This window comes from Spermophilus citellus (genome assembly GCF_964194105.1).
Source record: "Spermophilus citellus genome assembly, chromosome: 11".
Lineage (NCBI taxonomy): Eukaryota > Metazoa > Chordata > Mammalia > Rodentia > Sciuridae > Spermophilus > Spermophilus citellus.
The window spans coordinates 9,834,574-9,855,456 of record NC_138192.1 but is presented as its reverse complement, the minus strand read 5'-3'; positions in this window follow the sequence as shown (position 1 = coordinate 9,855,456).

The window sequence follows — 20,883 nt, the reverse complement described above, 5'->3', positions numbered from 1 at the left end:
ATCCAACAGGGTTTGTGCTAGCTTCTTGAAACTTGACACAATAAAGTAGTTTCACGTTCTATCTCTACGTTTTGTTTCCTCTTGATGTAGCCCTAAGCAGTTACTGGCGGGAAACACTTTCATGGAAAGGGGTTGCCAAGCTTCCTAAAATTACGAATCTCCAGAAATCTCAGCAAATATTTTTTCACCCAAACTGGATGATACTTTCAGGTAATGATCAGTACACTAAGGCGACTTGGTTCCCCAAATTTCGTTCTTCTATGTTGAAGCGTTCGTTTCCAGTAACACTTTGAATTTTTAGGTTTCACTCTGTTTTCTCCTATATTGATAGATGTATTTGGAACTCTAAATCCAACACGGTTTGTGCTAGCTTCTTGAAACTTGACACAATAAAGTAGTTTCACGTTCTATCTCTATGTTTTGTTTCCTCTTGATGTAGCCCTAAGCAGTGACTGGCGAGAAACACTTTCATGGAAAGGGGTTGCCAAGCTTCCTAAAATTACGAATCTCCAGAAATCTCAGCAAATATTTTTTCACCCAAACTGAATGATACTTTCAGGTAATGATCAGTACACTAAGGCGACTTGGTTCCCCAAATTTCGTTCTTCTATGTTGAAGCGTTCGTTTGCAGTAACAGTTTGAATTTTTAGGTTTCACTCTGTTTTCTCCTATATTGATAGATGTATTTGGAACTCTAAATCCAACACGGTTTGTGCTAGCTTCTTGAAACTTGACACAATAAAGTAGTTTCACGTTCTATCTCTATGTTTTGTTTCCTCTTGATGTAGCCCTAAGCAGTGACTGGCGAGAAACACTTTCATGGAAAGGGGTTGCCAGGCTTCCCAAAATTACGAATCTCCAGAAATCTCAGCAAATATTTTTTCACCCAAACTGGATGATACTTTCAGGTAATGATCAGTACACTAAGGCGACTTGGTTCCCCAAATTTCGTTCTTCTATGTTGAAGCGTTCGTTCCAGTAACAGTTTGAATTTTTAGGTTTCACTCTGTTTTCTCCTATATTGATAGATGTATTTGGAAATCTAAATCCAACAGGGTTTGTGCTAGCTTCTTGAAACTTGACACAATAAAGTAGTTTCACGTTCTATCTCTACGTTTTGTTTCCTCTTGATGTAGCCCTAAGCAGTTACTGGCGGGAAACACTTTCATGGAAAGGGGTTGCCAAGCTTCCTAAAATTACGAATCTCCAGAAATCTCAGCAAATATTTTTTCACTCAAACTGGATGATACTTTCAGGTAATGATCAGTACACTAAGGCGACTTGGTTCCCCAAATTTCGTTCTTCTATGTTGAAGCGTTCGTTTCCAGTAACACTTTGAATTTTTAGGTTTCACTCTGTTTTCTCCTATATTGATAGATGTACTTGGAACTCTAAATCCAACACGGTTTGTGTAGCTTCTTGAAACTTGACACAATAAAGTAGTTTCACGTTCTATCTCTATGTTTTGTTTCCTCTTGATGTAGCCCTAAGCAGTGACTGGCGAGAAACACTTTCATGGAAAGGGGTTGCCAAGCTTCCTAAAATTACGAATCTCCAGAAATCTCAGCAAATATTTTTTCACCCAAACTAGATGATACTTTCAGGTAATGATCAGTACACTAAGGCGACTTGGTTCCCCAAATTTCGTTCTTCTATGTTGAAGCGTTCGTTTCCAGTAACACTTTGAATTTTTAGGTTTCACTCTGTTTTCTCCTATATTGATAGATGTATTTGGAACTCTAAATCCAACAGTGTTTGTGCTAGCTTCTTGAAACTTGACACAATAAAGTAGTTTCACGTTCTATCTCTACGTTTTGTTTCCTCTTGATGTAGCCCTAAGCAGTAACTGGCGAGAAACACTTTCATGGAAAGGGGTTGCCAAGCTTCCTAAAATTACGAATCTCCAGAAATCTCAGCAAATATTTTTTCACCCAAACTGAATGATACTTTCAGGTAATGATCAGTACACTAAGGCGACTTGGTTCCCCAAATTTCGTTCTTCTATGTTGAAGCGTTCGTTTGCAGTAACACTTTGAATTTTTAGGTTTCACTCTGTTTTCTCCTATATTGATAGATGTATTTGGAACTCTAAATCCAACACGGTTTGTGCTAGCTTCTTGAAACTTGACACAATAAAGTAGTTTCACGTTCTATCTCTATGTTTTGTTTCCTCTTGATGTAGCCCTAAGCAGTGACTGGCGAGAAACACTTTCATGGAAAGGGGTTGCCAGGCTTCCCAAAATTACGAATCTCCAGAAATCTCAGCAAATATTTTTTCACCCAAACTGGATGATACTTTCAGGTAATGATCAGTACACTAAGGCGACTTGGTTCCCCAAATTTCGTTCTTCTATGTTGAAGCGTTCGTTTCCAGTAACAGTTTGAATTTTTAGGTTTCACTCTGTTTTCTCCTATATTGATAGATGTATTTGGAACTCTAAATCCAACAGGGTTTGTGCTAGCTTCTTGAAACTTGACACAATAAAGTAGTTTCACGTTCTATCTCTACGTTTTGTTTCCTCTTGATGTAGCCCTAAGCAGTTACTGGCGGGAAACACTTTCATGGAAAGGGGTTGCCAAGCTTCCTAAAATTACGAATCTCCAGAAATCTCAGCAAATATTTTTTCACCCAAACTGGATGATACTTTCAGGTAATGATCAGTACACTAAGGCGACTTGGTTCCCCAAATTTCGTTCTTCTATGTTGAAGCGTTCGTTTCCAGTAACAGTTTGAATTTTTAGGTTTCACTCTGTTTTCTCCTATATTGATAGATGTGTTTGGAACTCTAAATCCAACACGGTTTGTGCTAGGTTCTTGAAACTTGACACAATAAAGTAGTTTCACGTTCTATCTCTATGTTTTGTTTCCTCTTGATGTAGCCTTAAGCAGTGACTGGCGAGAAACACTTTCATGGAAAGGGGTTGCCAAGCTTCCTAAAATTACGAGTCTCCAGAAATCTCAGCAAATATTTTTTCACCCAAACTGGATGATACTTTCAGGTAATGATCAGTACACTAAGCCGACTTGGTTCCCCAAATTTCGTTCTTCTATGTTGAAGCGTTCGTTTCCAGTAACACTTTGAATTTTTAGGTTTCACTCTGTTTTCTCCTATATTGATAGATGTATTTGGAACTCTAAATCCAACAGGGTTTGTGCTAGCTTCTTGAACTTGACACAATAAAGTAGTTTCACGTTCTATCTCTATGTTTTGTTTCCTCTTGATGTAGCCCTAAGCAGTTACTGGCGGGAAACACTTTCATGGAAAGGGGTTGCCAAGCTTCCTAAAATTACGAATCTCCAGAAATCTCAGCAAATATTTTTTCACCCAAACTGGATGATACTTTCAGGTAATGATCAGTACACTAAGGCGACTTGGTTCCCCAAATTTCGTTCTTCTATGTTGAAGCGTTCGTTTGCAGTAACAGTTTGAATTTTTAGGTTTCACTCTGTTTTCTCCTATATTGATAGATGTATTTGGAACTCTAAATCCAACACGGTTTGTGCTGGCTTCTTGAAACATGACACAATAAAGTAGTTTCACGTTCTATCTCTATGTTTTGTTTCCTCTTGATGTAGCCCAATGCAGTGACTGGCGAGAAACACTTTCATGGAAAGGGGTTGCCAGGCTTCCCAAAATTACGAATCTCCAGAAATCTCAGCAAATATTTTTTCACCCAAACTGGATGATACTTTCAGGTAATGATCAGTACACTAAGGCGACTTGGTTCCCCAAATTTCGTTCTTCTATGTTGAAGCGTTCGTTTCCAGTAAAAGTTTGAATTTTTAGGTTTCACTCTGTTTTCTCCTATATTGATAGATGTATTTGGAACTCTAAATCCAACACGGTTTGTGCTAGCTTCTTGAAACATGACACAATAAAGTAGTTTCACGTTCTATCTCTATGTTTTGTTTCCTCTTGATGTAGCCCAATGCAGTGACTGGCGAGAAACACTTTCATGGAAAGGGGTTGCCAGGCTTCCCAAAATTACGAATCTCCAGAAATCTCAGCAAATATTTTTTCACCCAAACTGGATGATACTTTCAGGTAATGATCAGTACACTAAGGCGACTTGGTTCCCCAAATTTTGTTCTTCTATGTTGAAGCGTTCGTTTCCAGTAACAGTTTGAATTTTTAGGTTTCACTCTGTTTTCTCCTATATTGATAGATGTATTTGGAACTCTAAATCCAACAGGGTTTGTGCTAGCTTCTTGAAACTTGAAACAATAAAGTAGTTTCAAGTTCTATCTCTACGTTTTGTTTCCTCTTGATGTAGCCCTAAGCAGTTACTGGCGAGAAACACTTTCATGGAAAGGGGTTGCCAAGCTTCCCAAAATTACGAATCTCCAGAAATCTCAGCAAATATTTTTTCACCCAAACTGGATGATACTTTCAGGTAATGATCAGTACACTAAGGCGACTTGGTTCCCCAAATTTCGTTCTTCTATGTTGAAGCGTTCGTTCCAGTAACAGTTTGAATTTTTAGGTTTCACTCTGTTTTCTCCTATATTGATAGATGTATTTGGAAATCTAAATCCAACAGGGTTTGTGCTAGCTTCTTGAAACTTGACACAATAAAGTAGTTTCACGTTCTATCTCTACGTTTTGTTTCCTCTTGATGTAGCCCTAAGCAGTTACTGGCGGGAAACACTTTCATGGAAAGGGGTTGCCAAGCTTCCTAAAATTACGAATCTCCAGAAATCTCAGCAAATATTTTTTCACCCAAACTGGATGATACTTTCAGGTAATGATCAGTACACTAAGGCGACTTGGTTCCCCAAATTTCGTTCTTCTATGTTGAAGCGTTCGTTTCCAGTAACACTTTGAATTTTTAGGTTTCACTCTGTTTTCTCCTATATTGATAGATGTACTTGGAACTCTAAATCCAACACGGTTTGTGCTAGCTTCTTGAAACTTGACACAATAAAGTAGTTTCACGTTCTATCTCTATGTTTTGTTTCCTCTTGATGTAGCCCTAAGCAGTGACTGGCGAGAAACACTTTCATGGAAAGGGGTTGCCAAGCTTCCTAAAATTACGAATCTCCAGAAATCTCAGCAAATATTTTTTCACCCAAACTAGATGATACTTTCAGGTAATGATCAGTACACTAAGGCGACTTGGTTCCCCAAATTTCGTTCTTCTATGTTGAAGCGTTCGTTTCCAGTAACACTTTGAATTTTTAGGTTTCACTCTGTTTTCTCCTATATTGATAGATGTATTTGGAACTCTAAATCCAACAGTGTTTGTGCTAGCTTCTTGAAACTTGACACAATAAAGTAGTTTCACGTTCTATCTCTACGTTTTGTTTCCTCTTGATGTAGCCCTAAGCAGTAACTGGCGAGAAACACTTTCATGGAAAGGGGTTGCCAAGCTTCCTAAAATTACGAATCTCCAGAAATCTCAGCAAATATTTTTTCACCCAAACTGAATGATACTTTCAGGTAATGATCAGTACACTAAGGCGACTTGGTTCCCCAAATTTCGTTCTTCTATGTTGAAGCGTTCGTTTGCAGTAACACTTTGAATTTTTAGGTTTCACTCTGTTTTCTCCTATATTGATAGATGTATTTGGAACTCTAAATCCAACACGGTTTGTGCTAGCTTCTTGAAACTTGACACAATAAAGTAGTTTCACGTTCTATCTCTACGTTTTGTTTCCTCTTGATGTAGCCCTAAGCAGTTACTGGCGGGAAACACTTTCATGGAAAGGGGTTGCCAAGCTTCCTAAAATTACGAATCTCCAGAAATCTCAGCATATATTTTTTCACCCAAACTGGATGATAGTTTCAGGTAATGATCAGTACACTAAGGCGACTTGGTTCCCCAAATTTCGTTCTTCTATGTTGAAGCGTTCGTTTGCAGTAACACTTTGAATTTTTAGGTTTCACTCTGTTTTCTCCTATATTGATAGATGTATTTGGAACTCTAAATCCAACACGGTTTGTGCTAGCTTCTTGAAACTTGACACAATAAAGTAGTTTCACGTTCTATCTCTATGTTTTGTTTCCTCTTGATGTAGCCTTAAGCAGTGACTGGCGAGAAACACTTTCATGGAAAGGGGTTGCCAAGCTTCCTAAAATTACGAATCTCCAGAAATCTCAGCAAATATTTTTTCACCCAAACTGGATGATACTTTCAGGTAATGATCAGTACACTAAGGCGACTTGGTTCCCCAAATTTCGTTCTTCTATGTTGAAGCGTTCGTTTCCAGTAACAGTTTGAATTTTTAGGTTTCACTCTGTTTTCTCCTATATTGATAGATGTATTTGGAACTCTAAATCCAACAGGGTTTGTGCTAGCTTCTTGAAACTTGACACAATAAAGTAGTTTCACGTTCTATCTCTACGTTTTGTTTCCTCTTGATGTAGCCCTAAGCAGTTACTGGCGGGAAACACTTTCATGGAAAGGGGTTGCCAAGCTTCCTAAAATTACGAATCTCCAGAAATCTCAGCAAATATTTTTTCACCCAAACTGGATGATACTTTCAGGTAATGATCAGTACACTAAGGCGACTTGGTTCCCCAAATTTCGTTCTTCTATGTTGAAGCGTTCGTTTGCAGTAACACTTTGAATTTTTAGGTTTCACTCTGTTTTCTCCTATATTGATAGATGTATTTGGAACTCTAAATCCAACACGGTTTGTGCTAGCTTCTTGAAACTTGACACAATAAAGTAGTTTCACGTTCTATCTCTATGTTTTGTTTCCTCTTGATGTAGCCCTAAGCAGTGACTGGCGAGAAACACTTTCATGGAAAGGGGTTGCCAGGCTTCCTAAAATTACGAATCTCCAGAAATCTCAGCAAATATTTTTTCACCCAAACTAGATGATACTTTCACGTAATGATCAGTACACTAAGGCGACTTGGTTCCCCAAATTTCGTTCTTCTATGTTGAAGCGTTCGTTTCCAGTAACACTTTGAATTTTTAGGTTTCACTCTGTTTTCTCCTATATTGATAGATGTATTTGGAACTCTAAATCCAACACGGTTTGTGCTAGCTTCTTGAAACTTGACACAATAAAGTAGTTTCACGTTCTATCTCTATGTTTTGTTTCCTCTTGATGTAGCCCTAAGCAGTGACTGGCGAGAAACACTTTCATGGAAAGGGGTTGCCAGGCTTCCCAAAATTACGAATCTCCAGAAATCTCAGCAAATATTTTTTCACCCAAACTGGATGATACTTTCAGGTAATGATCAGTACACTAAGGCGACTTGGTTCCCCAAATTTCGTTCTTCTATGTTGAAGCGTTCGTTCCAGTAACAGTTTGAATTTTTAGGTTTCACTCTGTTTTCTCCTATATTGATAGATGTATTTGGAAATCTAAATCCAACAGGGTTTGTGCTAGCTTCTTGAAACTTGACACAATAAAGTAGTTTCACGTTCTATCTCTACGTTTTGTTTCCTCTTGATGTAGCCCTAAGCAGTTACTGGCGGGAAACACTTTCATGGAAAGGGGTTGCCAAGCTTCCTAAAATTACGAATCTCCAGAAATCTCAGCAAATATTTTTTCACCCAAACTGGATGATACTTTCAGGTAATGATCAGTACACTAAGGCGACTTGGTTCCCCAAATTTCGTTCTTCTATGTTGAAGCGTTCGTTTCCAGTAACACTTTGAATTTTTACGTTTCACTCTGTTTTCTCCTATATTGATAGATGTACTTGGAACTCTAAATCCAACACGGTTTGTGCTAGCTTCTTGAAACTTGACACAATAAAGTAGTTTCACGTTCTATCTCTATGTTTTGTTTCCTCTTGATGTAGCCCTAAGCAGTGACTGGCGAGAAACACTTTCATGGAAAGGGGTTGCCAAGCTTCCTAAAATTACGAATCTCCAGAAATCTCAGCAAATATTTTTTCACCCAAACTAGATGATACTTTCAGGTAATGATCAGTACACTAAGGCGACTTGGTTCCCCAAATTTCGTTCTTCTATGTTGAAGCGTTCGTTTCCAGTAACACTTTGAATTTTTAGGTTTCACTCTGTTTTCTCCTATATTGATAGATGTATTTGGAACTCTAAATCCAACAGTGTTTGTGCTAGCTTCTTGAAACTTGACACAATAAAGTAGTTTCACGTTCTATCTCTACGTTTTGTTTCCTCTTGATGTAGCCCTAAGCAGTAACTGGCGAGAAACACTTTCATGGAAAGGGGTTGCCAAGCTTCCTAAAATTACGAATCTCCAGAAATCTCAGCAAATATTTTTTCACCCAAACTGAATGATACTTTCAGGTAATGATCAGTACACTAAGGCGACTTGGTTCCCCAAATTTCGTTCTTCTATGTTGAAGCGTTCGTTTGCAGTAACACTTTGAATTTTTAGGTTTCACTCTGTTTTCTCCTATATTGATAGATGTATTTGGAACTCTAAATCCAACACGGTTTGTGCTAGCTTCTTGAAACTTGACACAATAAAGTAGTTTCACGTTCTATCTCTATGTTTTGTTTCCTCTTGATGTAGCCCTAAGCAGTGACTGGCGAGAAACACTTTCATGGAAAGGGGTTGCCAGGCTTCCCAAAATTACGAATCTCCAGAAATCTCAGCAAATATTTTTTCACCCAAACTGGATGATACTTTCAGGTAATGATCAGTACACTAAGGCGACTTGGTTCCCCAAATTTCGTTCTTCTATGTTGAAGCGTTCGTTTCCAGTAACAGTTTGAATTTTTAGGTTTCACTCTGTTTTCTCCTATATTGATAGATGTATTTGGAACTCTAAATCCAACAGGGTTTGTGCTAGCTTCTTGAAACTTGACACAATAAAGTAGTTTCACGTTCTATCTCTACGTTTTGTTTCCTCTTGATGTAGCCCTAAGCAGTTACTGGCGGGAAACACTTTCATGGAAAGGGGTTGCCAAGCTTCCTAAAATTACGAATCTCCAGAAATCTCAGCAAATATTTTTTCACCCAAACTGGATGATACTTTCAGGTAATGATCAGTACACTAAGGCGACTTGGTTCCCCAAATTTCGTTCTTCTATGTTGAAGCGTTCGTTTCCAGTAACAGTTTGAATTTTTAGGTTTCACTCTGTTTTCTCCTATATTGATAGATGTGTTTGGAACTCTAAATCCAACACGGTTTGTGCTAGGTTCTTGAAACTTGACACAATAAAGTAGTTCACGTTCTATCTCTATGTTTTGTTTCCTCTTGATGTAGCCTTAAGCAGTGACTGGCGAGAAACACTTTCATGGAAAGGGGTTGCCAAGCTTCCTAAAATTACGAGTCTCCAGAAATCTCAGCAAATATTTTTTCACCCAAACTGGATGATACTTTCAGGTAATGATCAGTACACTAAGCCGACTTGGTTCCCCAAATTTCGTTCTTCTATGTTGAAGCGTTCGTTTCCAGTAACACTTTGAATTTTTAGGTTTCACTCTGTTTTCTCCTATATTGATAGATGTATTTGGAACTCTAAATCCAACAGGGTTTGTGCTAGCTTCTTGAACTTGACACAATAAAGTAGTTTCACGTTCTATCTCTACGTTTTGTTTCCTCTTGATGTAGCCCTAAGCAGTTACTGGCGGGAAACACTTTCATGGAAAGGGGTTGCCAAGCTTCCTAAAATTACGAATCTCCAGAAATCTCAGCAAATATTTTTTCACCCAAACTGGATGATACTTTCAGGTAATGATCAGTACACTAAGGCGACTTGGTTCCCCAAATTTCGTTCTTCTATGTTGAAGCGTTCGTTTGCAGTAACAGTTTGAATTTTTAGGTTTCACTCTGTTTTCTCCTATATTGATAGATGTATTTGGAACTCTAAATCCAACACGGTTTGTGCTGGCTTCTTGAAACATGACACAATAAAGTAGTTTCACGTTCTATCTCTATGTTTTGTTTCCTCTTGATGTAGCCCAATGCAGTGACTGGCGAGAAACACTTTCATGGAAAGGGGTTGCCAGGCTTCCCAAAATTACGAATCTCCAGAAATCTCAGCAAATATTTTTTCACCCAAACTGGATGATACTTTCAGGTAATGATCAGTACACTAAGGCGACTTGGTTCCCCAAATTTCGTTCTTCTATGTTGAAGCGTTCGTTTCCAGTAAAAGTTTGAATTTTTAGGTTTCACTCTGTTTTCTCCTATATTGATAGATGTATTTGGAACTCTAAATCCAACACGGTTTGTGCTAGCTTCTTGAAACATGACACAATAAAGTAGTTTCACGTTCTCTCTCTATGTTTTGTTTCCTCTTGATGTAGCCCAATGCAGTGACTGGCGAGAAACACTTTCATGGAAAGGGGTTGCCAGGCTTCCCAAAATTACGAATCTCCAGAAATCTCAGCAAATATTTTTTCACCCAAACTGGATGATACTTTCAGGTAATGATCAGTACACTAAGGCGACTTGGTTCCCCAAATTTTGTTCTTCTATGTTGAAGCGTTCGTTTCCAGTAACAGTTTGAATTTTTAGGTTTCACTCTGTTTTCTCCTATATTGATAGATGTATTTGGAACTCTAAATCCAACAGGGTTTGTGCTAGCTTCTTGAAACTTGAAACAATAAAGTAGTTTCAAGTTCTATCTCTACGTTTTGTTTCCTCTTGATGTAGCCCTAAGCAGTTACTGGCGAGAAACACTTTCATGGAAAGGGGTTGCCAAGCTTCCCAAAATTACGAATCTCCAGAAATCTCAGCAAATATTTTTTCACCCAAACTGGATGATACTTTCAGGTAATGATCAGTACACTAAGGCGACTTGGTTCCCCAAATTTCGTTCTTCTATGTTGAAGCGTTCGTTTCCAGTAACAGTTTGAATTTTTAGGTTTCACTCTGTTTTCTCCTATATTGATAGATGTATTTGGAACTCTAAATCCAACACGGTTTGTGCTAGCTTCTTGAAACATGACACAATAAAGTAGTTTCACGTATATCTCTATGTTTTGTTTCCTCTTTATGTAGCCCAATGCAGTGACTGGCGAGAAACACTTTCATGGAAAGGGGTTGCCAGGCTTCCCAAAATTACGAATCTCCAGAAATCTCAGCAAATATTTTTTCACCCAAACTGGATGATACTTTCAGGTAATGATCAGTACACTAAGGCGACTTGGTTCCCCAAATTTCGTTCTTCTATGTTGAAGCGTTCGTTTCCAGTAACAGTTTGAATTTTTAGGTTTCACTCTGTTTTCTCCTATATTGATAGATGTGTTTGGAACTCTAAATCCAACACGGTTTGTGCTAGGTTCTTGAAACTTGACACAATAAAGTAGTTTCACGTTCTATCTCTATGTTTTGTTTCCTCTTGATGTAGCCTTAAGCAGTGACTGGCGAGAAACACTTTCATGGAAAGGGGTTGCCAAGCTTCCTAAAATTACGAATCTCCAGAAATCTCAGCAAATATTTTTTCACCCAAACTGGATGATACTTTCAGGTAATGATCAGTACACTAAGGCGACTTGGTTCCCCAAATTTCGTTCTTCTATGTTGAAGCGTTCGTTTCCAGTAACACTTTGAATTTTTAGGTTTCACTCTGTTTTCTCCTATATTGATAGATGTATTTGGAACTCTAAATCCAACAGTGTTTGTGCTAGCTTCTTGAAACTTGACACAATAAAGTAGTTTCACGTTCTATCTCTACATTTTGTTTCCTCTTGATGTAGCCCTAAGCAGTAACTGGCGAGAAACACTTTCATGGAAAGGGGTTGCCAAGCTTCCTAAAATTACGAATCTCCAGAAATCTCAGCAAATATTTTTTCACCCATACTGAATGATACTTTCAGGTAATGATCAGTACACTAAGGCGACTTGGTTCCCCAAATTTCGTTCTTCTATGTTTAAGCGTTCGTTTGCAGTAACACTTTGAATTTTTAGGTTTCACTCTGTTTTCTCCTATATTGATAGATGTATTTGGAACTCTAAATCCAACACGGTTTGTGCTAGCTTCTTGAAACTTGACATAATAAAGTAGTTTCACGTTCTATCTCTATGTTTTCTTTCCTCTTGATGTAGCCCTAAGCAGTGACTGGCGAGAAACACTTTCATGGAAAGGGGTTGCCAGGCTTCCCAAAATTACGAATCTCCAGAAATCTCAGCAAATATTTTTTCACCCAAACTGGATGATACATTCAGGTAATGATCAGTACACTAAGGCGACTTGGTTCCCCAAATTTCGTTGTTCTATGTTGAAGCGTTCGTTTCCAGTAACAGTTTGAATTTTTAGGTTTCACTCTGTTTTCTCCTATATTGATAGATGTATTTGGAACTCTAAATCCAACAGGGTTTGTGCTAGCTTCTTGAAACTTGACACAATAAAGTAGTTTCACGTTCTATCTCTACGTTTTGTTTCCTCTTGATGTAGCCCTAAGCAGTGACTGGCGGGAAACACTTTCATGGAAAGGGGTTGCCAAGCTTCCTAAAATTACGAATCTCCAGAAATCTCAGCAAATATTTTTTCACCCAAACTGGATGATACTTTCAGGTAATGATCAGTACACTAAGGCGACTTGGTTCCCCAAATTTCGTTCTTCTATGTTGAAGCGTTCGTTTGCAGTAACACTTTGAATTTTTAGGTTTCACTCTGTTTTCTCCTATATTGATAGATGTGTTTGGAACTCTAAATCCAACACGGTTTGTGCTAGGTTCTTGAAACTTGACACAATAAAGTAGTTTCACGTTCTATCTCTATGTTTTGTTTCCTCTTGATGTAGCCTTAAGCAGTGACTGGCGAGAAACACTTTCATGGAAAGGGGTTGCCAAGCTTCCTAAAATTACGAATCTCCAGAAATCTCAGCAAATATTTTTTCACCCAAACTGGATGATACTTTCAGGTAATGATCAGTACACTAAGGCGACTTGGTTCCCCAAATTTCGTTCTTCTATGTTGAAGCGTTCGTTTCCAGTAACACTTTGAATTTTTAGGTTTCACTCTGTTTTCTCCTATATTGATAGATGTATTTGGAACTCTAAATCCAACAGTGTTTGTGCTAGCTTCTTGAAACTTGACACAATAAAGTAGTTTCACGTTCTATCTCTACATTTTGTTTCCTCTTGATGTAGCCCTAAGCAGTAACTGGCGAGAAACACTTTCATGGAAAGGGGTTGCCAAGCTTCCTAAAATTACGAATCTCCAGAAATCTCAGCAAATATTTTTTCACCCATACTGAATGATACTTTCAGGTAATGATCAGTACACTAAGGCGACTTGGTTCCCCAAATTTCGTTCTTCTATGTTTAAGCGTTCGTTTGCAGTAACACTTTGAATTTTTAGGTTTCACTCTGTTTTCTCCTATATTGATAGATGTATTTGGAACTCTAAATCCAACACGGTTTGTGCTAGCTTCTTGAAACTTGACATAATAAAGTAGTTTCACGTTCTATCTCTATGTTTTCTTTCCTCTTGATGTAGCCCTAAGCAGTGACTGGCGAGAAACACTTTCATGGAAAGGGGTTGCCAGGCTTCCCAAAATTACGAATCTCCAGAAATCTCAGCAAATATTTTTTCACCCAAACTGGATGATACATTCAGGTAATGATCAGTACACTAAGGCGACTTGGTTCCCCAAATTTCGTTGTTCTATGTTGAAGCGTTCGTTTCCAGTAACAGTTTGAATTTTTAGGTTTCACTCTGTTTTCTCCTATATTGATAGATGTATTTGGAACTCTAAATCCAACAGGGTTTGTGCTAGCTTCTTGAAACTTGACACAATAAAGTAGTTTCACGTTCTATCTCTACGTTTTGTTTCCTCTTGATGTAGCCCTAAGCAGTGACTGGCGGGAAACACTTTCATGGAAAGGGGTTGCCAAGCTTCCTAAAATTACGAATCTCCAGAAATCTCAGCAAATATTTTTTCACCCAAACTGGATGATACTTTCAGGTAATGATCAGTACACTAAGGCGACTTGGTTCCCCAAATTTCGTTCTTCTATGTTGAAGCGTTCGTTTGCAGTAACACTTTGAATTTTTAGGTTTCACTCTGTTTTCTCCTATATTGATAGATGTATTTGGAACTCTAAATCCAACACGGTTTGTGCTAGCTTCTTGAAACTTGACACAATAAAGTAGTTTCACGTTCTATCTCTATGTTTTGTTTCCTCTTGATGTAGCCCTAAGCAGTGACTGGCGAGAAACACTTTCATGGAAAGGGGTTGCCAGGCTTCCTAAAATTACGAATCTCCAGAAATCTCAGCAAATATTTTTTCACCCAAACTAGATGATACTTTCAGGTAATGATCAGTACACTAAGGCGACTTGGTTCCCCAAATTTCGTTCTTCTATGTTGAAGCGTTCGTTTCCAGTAACAGTTTGAATTTTTAGGTTTCACTCTGTTTTCTCCTATATTGATAGATGTGTTTGGAACTCTAAATCCAACACGGTTTGTGCTAGGTTCTTGAAACTTGACACAATAAAGTAGTTTCACGTTCTATCTCTATGTTTTGTTTCCTCTTGATGTAGCCTTAAGCAGTGACTGGCGAGAAACACTTTCATGGAAAGGGGTTGCCAAGCTTCCTAAAATTACGAATCTCCAGAAATCTCAGCAAATATTTTTTCACCCAAACTGGATGATACTTTCAGGTAATGATCAGTACACTAAGGCGACTTGGTTCCCCAAATTTCGTTCTTCTATGTTGAAGCGTTCGTTTCCAGTAACACTTTGAATTTTTAGGTTTCACTCTGTTTTCTCCTATATTGATAGATGTATTTGGAACTCTAAATCCAACAGTGTTTGTGCTAGCTTCTTGAAACTTGACACAATAAAGTAGTTTCACGTTCTATCTCTACATTTTGTTTCCTCTTGATGTAGCCCTAAGCAGTAACTGGCGAGAAACACTTTCATGGAAAGGGGTTGCCAAGCTTCCTAAAATTACGAATCTCCAGAAATCTCAGCAAATATTTTTTCACCCAAACTGAATGATACTTTCAGGTAATGATCAGTACACTAAGGCGACTTGGTTCCCCAAATTTCGTTCTTCTATGTTTAAGCGTTCATTTGCAGTAACACTTTGAATTTTTAGGTTTCACTCTGTTTTCTCCTATATTGATAGATGTATTTGGAACTCTAAATCCAACACGGTTTGTGCTAGCTTCTTGAAACTTGACACAATAAAGTAGTTTCACGTTCTATCTCTATGTTTTGTTTCCTCTTGATGTAGCCCTAAGCAGTGACTGGCGAGAAACACTTTCATGGAAAGGGGTTGCCAGGCTTCCCAAAATTACGAATCTCCAGAAATCTCAGCAAATATTTTTTCACCCAAACTGGATGATACATTCAGGTAATGATCAGTACACTAAGGCGACTTGGTTCCCCAAATTTCGTTGTTCTATGTTGAAGCGTTCGTTTCCAGTAACAGTTTGAATTTTTAGGTTTCACTCTGTTTTCTCCTATATTGATAGATGTATTTGGAACTCTAAATCCAACAGGGTTTGTGCTAGCTTCTTGAAACTTGACACAATAAAGTAGTTTCACGTTCTATCTCTACGTTTTGTTTCCTCTTGATGTAGCCCTAAGCAGTGACTGGCGGGAAACACTTTCATGGAAAGGGGTTGCCAAGCTTCCTAAAATTACGAATCTCCAGAAATCTCAGCAAATATTTTTTCACCCAAACTGGATGATACTTTCAGGTAATGATCAGTACACTAAGGCGACTTGGTTCCCCAAATTTCGTTCTTCTATGTTGAAGCGTTCGTTTGCAGTAACACTTTGAATTTTTAGGTTTCACTCTGTTTTCTCCTATATTGATAGATGTATTTGGAACTCTAAATCCAACACGGTTTGTGCTAGCTTCTTGAAACTTGACACAATAAAGTAGTTTCACGTTCTATCTCTATGTTTTGTTTCCTCTTGATGTAGCCCTAAGCAGTGACTGGCGAGAAACACTTTCATGGAAAGGGGTTGCCAGGCTTCCTAAAATTACGAATCTCCAGAAATCTCAGCAAATATTTTTTCACCCAAACTAGATGATACTTTCAGGTAATGATCAGTACACTAAGGCGACTTGGTTCCCCAAATTTCGTTCTTCTATGTTGAAGCGTTCGTTTCCAGTAACACTTTGAATTTTTAGGTTTCACTCTGTTTTCTCCTATATTGATAGATGTATTTGGAACTCTAAATCCAACAGTGTTTGTGCTAGCTTCTTGAAACTTGACACAATAAAGTAGTTTCACGTTCTATCTCTACGTTTTGTTTCCTCTTGATGTAGCCCTAAGCAGTAACTGGCGAGAAACACTTTCATGGAAAGGGGTTGCCAAGCTTCCTAAAATTACGAATCTCCAGAAATCTCAGCAAATATTTTTTCACCCAAACTGAATGATACTTTCAGGTAATGATCAGTACACTAAGGCGACTTGGTTCCCCAAATTTCGTTCTTCTATGTTGAAGCGTTCGTTTGCAGTAACACTTTGAATTTTTAGGTTTCACTCTGTTTTCTCCTATATTGATAGATGTATTTGGAACTCTAAATCCAACACGGTTTGTGCTAGCTTCTTGAAACTTGACACAATAAAGTAGTTTCACGTTCTATCTCTATGTTTTGTTTCCTCTTGATGTAGCCCAATGCAGTGACTGGCGAGAAACACTTTCATGGAAAGGGGTTGCCAGGCTTCCCAAAATTACGAATCTCCAGAAATCTCAGCAAATATTTTTTCACCCAAACTGGATGATACATTCAGGTAATGATCAGTACACTAAGGCGACTTGGTTCCCCAAATTTCGTTCTTCTATGTTGAAGCGTTCGTTTCCAGTAACAGTTTGAATTTTTAGGTTTCACTCTGTTTTCTCCTATATTGATAGATGTATTTGGAACTCTAAATCCAACAGGGTTTGTGCTAGCTTCTTGAAACTTGACACAATAAAGTAGTTTCACGTTCTATCTCTACGTTTTGTTTCCTCTTGATGTAGCCCTAAGCAGTTACTGGCGGGAAACACTTTCATGGAAAGGGGTTGCCAAGCTTCCTAAAATTACGAATCTCCAGAAATCTCAGCATATATTTTTTCACCCAAACTGGATGATAGTTTCAGGTAATGATCAGTACACTAAGGCGACTTGGTTCCCCAAATTTCGTTCTTCTATGTTGAAGCGTTCGTTTGCAGTAACACTTTGAATTTTTAGGTTTCACTCTGTTTTCTCCTATATTGATAGATGTATTTGGAACTCTAAATCCAACACGGTTTGTGCTAGGTTCTTGAAACTTGACACAATAAAGTAGTTTCACGTTCTATCTCTATGTTTTGTTTCCTCTTGATGTAGCCTTAAGCAGTGACTGGCGAGAAACACTTTCATGGAAAGGGGTTGCCAAGCTTCCTAAAATTACGAATCTCCAGAAATCTCAGCAAATATTTTTTCACCCAAACTGGATGATACTTTCAGGTAATGATCAGTACACTAAGGCGACTTGGTTCCCCAAATTTTGTTCTTCTATGTTGAAGCGTTCGTTTCCAGTAACACTTTGAATTTTTAGGTTTCACTCTGTTTTCTCCTATATTGATAGATGTATTTGGAACTCTAAATCCAACAGGGTTTGTGCTAGCTTCTTGAAACTTGACACAATAAAGTAGTTTCACGTTCTATCTCTACGTTTTGTTTCCTCTTGATGTAGCCCTAAGCAGTTACTGGCGGGAAACACTTTCATGGAAAGGGGTTGCCAAGCTTCCTAAAATTACGAATCTCCAGAAATCTCAGCAAATATTTTTTCACCCAAACTGAATGATACTTTCAGGTAATGATCAGTACACTAAGGCGACTTGGTTCCCCAAATTTCGTTCTTCTATGTTGAAGCGTTCGTTTGCAGTAACAGTTTGAATTTTTAGGTTTCACTCTGTTTTCTCCTATATTGATAGATGTATTTGGAACTCTAAATCCAACACGGTTTGTGCTAGCTTCTTGAAACTTGACACAATAAAGTAGTTTCACGTTCTATCTCTATGTTTTGTTTCCTCTTGATGTAGCCCTAAGCAGTGACTGGCGAGAAACACTTTCATGGAAAGGGGTTGCCAGGCTTCCCAAAATTACGAATCTCCAGAAATCTCAGCAAATATTTTTTCACCCAAACTGGATGATACTTTCAGGTAATGATCAGTACACTAAGGCGACTTGGTTCCCCAAATTTCGTTCTTCTATGTTGAAGCGTTCGTTTCCAGTAACAGTTTGAATTTTTAGGTTTCACTCTGTTTTCTCCTATATTGATAGATGTATTTGGAACTCTAAATCCAACAGGGTTTGTGCTAGCTTCTTGAAACTTGACACAATAAAGTAGTTTCACGTTCTATCTCTACGTTTTGTTTCCTCTTGATGTAGCCCTAAGCAGTTACTGGCGGGAAACACTTTCATGGAAAGGGGTTGCCAAGCTTCCTAAAATTACGAATCTCCAGAAATCTCAGCAAATATTTTTTCACCCAAACTGGATGATACTTTCAGGTAATGATCAGTACACTAAGGCGACTTGGTTCCCCAAATTTCGTTCTTCTATGTTGAAGCGTTCGTTTGCAGTAACACTTTGAATTTTTAGGTTTCACTCTGTTTTCTCCTATATTGATAGATGTATTTGGAACTCTAAATCCAACACGGTTTGTGCTAGCTTCTTGAAACTTGACACAATAAAGTAGTTTCACGTTCTATCTCTATGTTTTGTTTCCTCTTGATGTAGCCCTAAGCAGTGACTGGCGAGAAACACTTTCATGGAAAGGGGTTGCCAGGCTTCCCAAAATTACGAATCTCCAGAAATCTCAGCAAATATTTTTTCACCCAAACTGGATGATACTTTCAGGTAATGATCAGTACACTAAGGCGACTTGGTTCCCCAAATTTCGTTCTTCTATGTTGAAGCGTTCGTTCCAGTAACAGTTTGAATTTTTAGGTTTCACTCTGTTTTCTCCTATATTGATAGATGTATTTGGAAATCTAAATCCAACAGGGTTTGTGCTAGCTTCTTGAAACTTGACACAATAAAGTAGTTTCACGTTCTATCTCTACGTTTTGTTTCCTCTTGATGTAGCCCTAAGCAGTTACTGGCGGGAAACACTTTCATGGAAAGGGGTTGCCAAGCTTCCTAAAATTACGAATCTCCAGAAATCTCAGCAAATATTTTTTCACCCAAACTGGATGATACTTTCAGGTAATGATCAGTACACTAAGGCGACTTGGTTCCCCAAATTTCGTTCTTCTATGTTGAAGCGTTCGTTTCCAGTAACACTTTGAATTTTTAGGTTTCACTCTGTTTTCTCCTATATTGATAGATGTACTTGGAACTCTAAATCCAACACGGTTTGTGCTAGCTTCTTGAAACTTGACACAATAAAGTAGTTTCACGTTCTATCTCTATGTTTTGTTTCCTCTTGATGTAGCCCTAAGCAGTGACTGGCGAGAAACACTTTCATGGAAAGGGGTTGCCAAGCTTCCTAAAATTACGAATCTCCAGAAATCTCAGCAAATATTTTTTCACCCAAACTAGATGATACTTTCAGGTAATGATCAGTACACTAAGGCGACTTGGTTCCCCAAATTTCGTTCTTCTATGTTGAAGCGTTCGTTTCCAGTAACACTTTGAATTTTTAGGTTTCACTCTGTTTTCTCCTATATTGATAGATGTATTTGGAACTCTAAATCCAACAGTGTTTGTGGTAGCTTCTTGAAACTTGACACAATAAAGTAGTTTCACGTTCTATCTCTACGTTTTGTTTCCTCTTGATGTAGCCCTAAGCAGTAACTGGCGAGAAACACTTTCATGGAAAGGGGTTGCCAAGCTTCCTAAAATTACGAATCTCCAGAAATCTCAGCAAATATTTTTTCACCCAAACTGAATGATACTTTCAGGTAATGATCAGTACACTAAGGCGACTTGGTTCCCCAAATTTCGTTCTTCTATGTTGAAGCGTTCGTTTGCAGTAACACTTTGAATTTTTAGGTTTCACTCTGTTTTCTCCTATATTGATAGATGTATTTGGAACTCTAAATCCAACACGGTTTGTGCTAGCTTCTTGAAACTTGACACAATAAAGTAGTTTCACGTTCTATCTCTATGTTTTGTTTCCTCTTGATGTAGCCCTAAGCAGTGACTGGCGAGAAACACTTTCATGGAAAGGGGTTGCCAGGCTTCCCAAAATTACGAATCTCCAGAAATCTCAGCAAATATTTTTTCACCCAAACTGGATGATACTTTCAGGTAATGATCAGTACACTAAGGCGACTTGGTTCCCCAAATTTCGTTCTTCTATGTTGAAGCGTTCGTTTCCAGTAACAGTTTGAATTTTTAGGTTTCACTCTGTTTTCTCCTATATTGATAGATGTATTTGGAACTCTAAATCCAACAGGGTTTGTGCTAGCTTCTTGAAACTTGACACAATAAAGTAGTTTCACGTTCTATCTCTACGTTTTGTTTCCTCTTGATGTAGCCCTAAGCAGTTACTGGCGGGAAACACTTTCATGGAAAGGGGTTGCCAAGCTTCCTAAAATTACGAATCTCCAGAAATCTCAGCAAATATTTTTTCACCCAAACTGGATGATACTTTCAGGTAATGATCAGTACACTAAGGCGACTTGGTTCCCCAAATTTCGTTCTTCTATGTTGAAGCGTTCGTTTGCAGTAACACTTTGAAATTTTAGGTTTCACTCTGTTTTCTCCTATATTGATAGATGTATTTGGAACTCTAAATCCAACACGGTTTGTGCTAGCTTCTTGAAACTTGACACAATAAAGTAGTTTCACGTTCTATCTCTATGTTTTGTTTCCTCTTGATGTAGCCCTAAGCAGTGACTGGCGAGAAACACTTTCATGGAAAGGGGTTGCCAGGCTTCCCAAAATTACGAATCTCCAGAAATCTCAGCAAATATTTTTTCACCCAAACTGGATGATACTTTCAGGTAATGATCAGTACACTAAGGCGACTTGGTTCCCCAAATTTCGTTCTTCTATGTTGAAGCGTTCGTTTCCAGTAACAGTTTGAATTTTTAG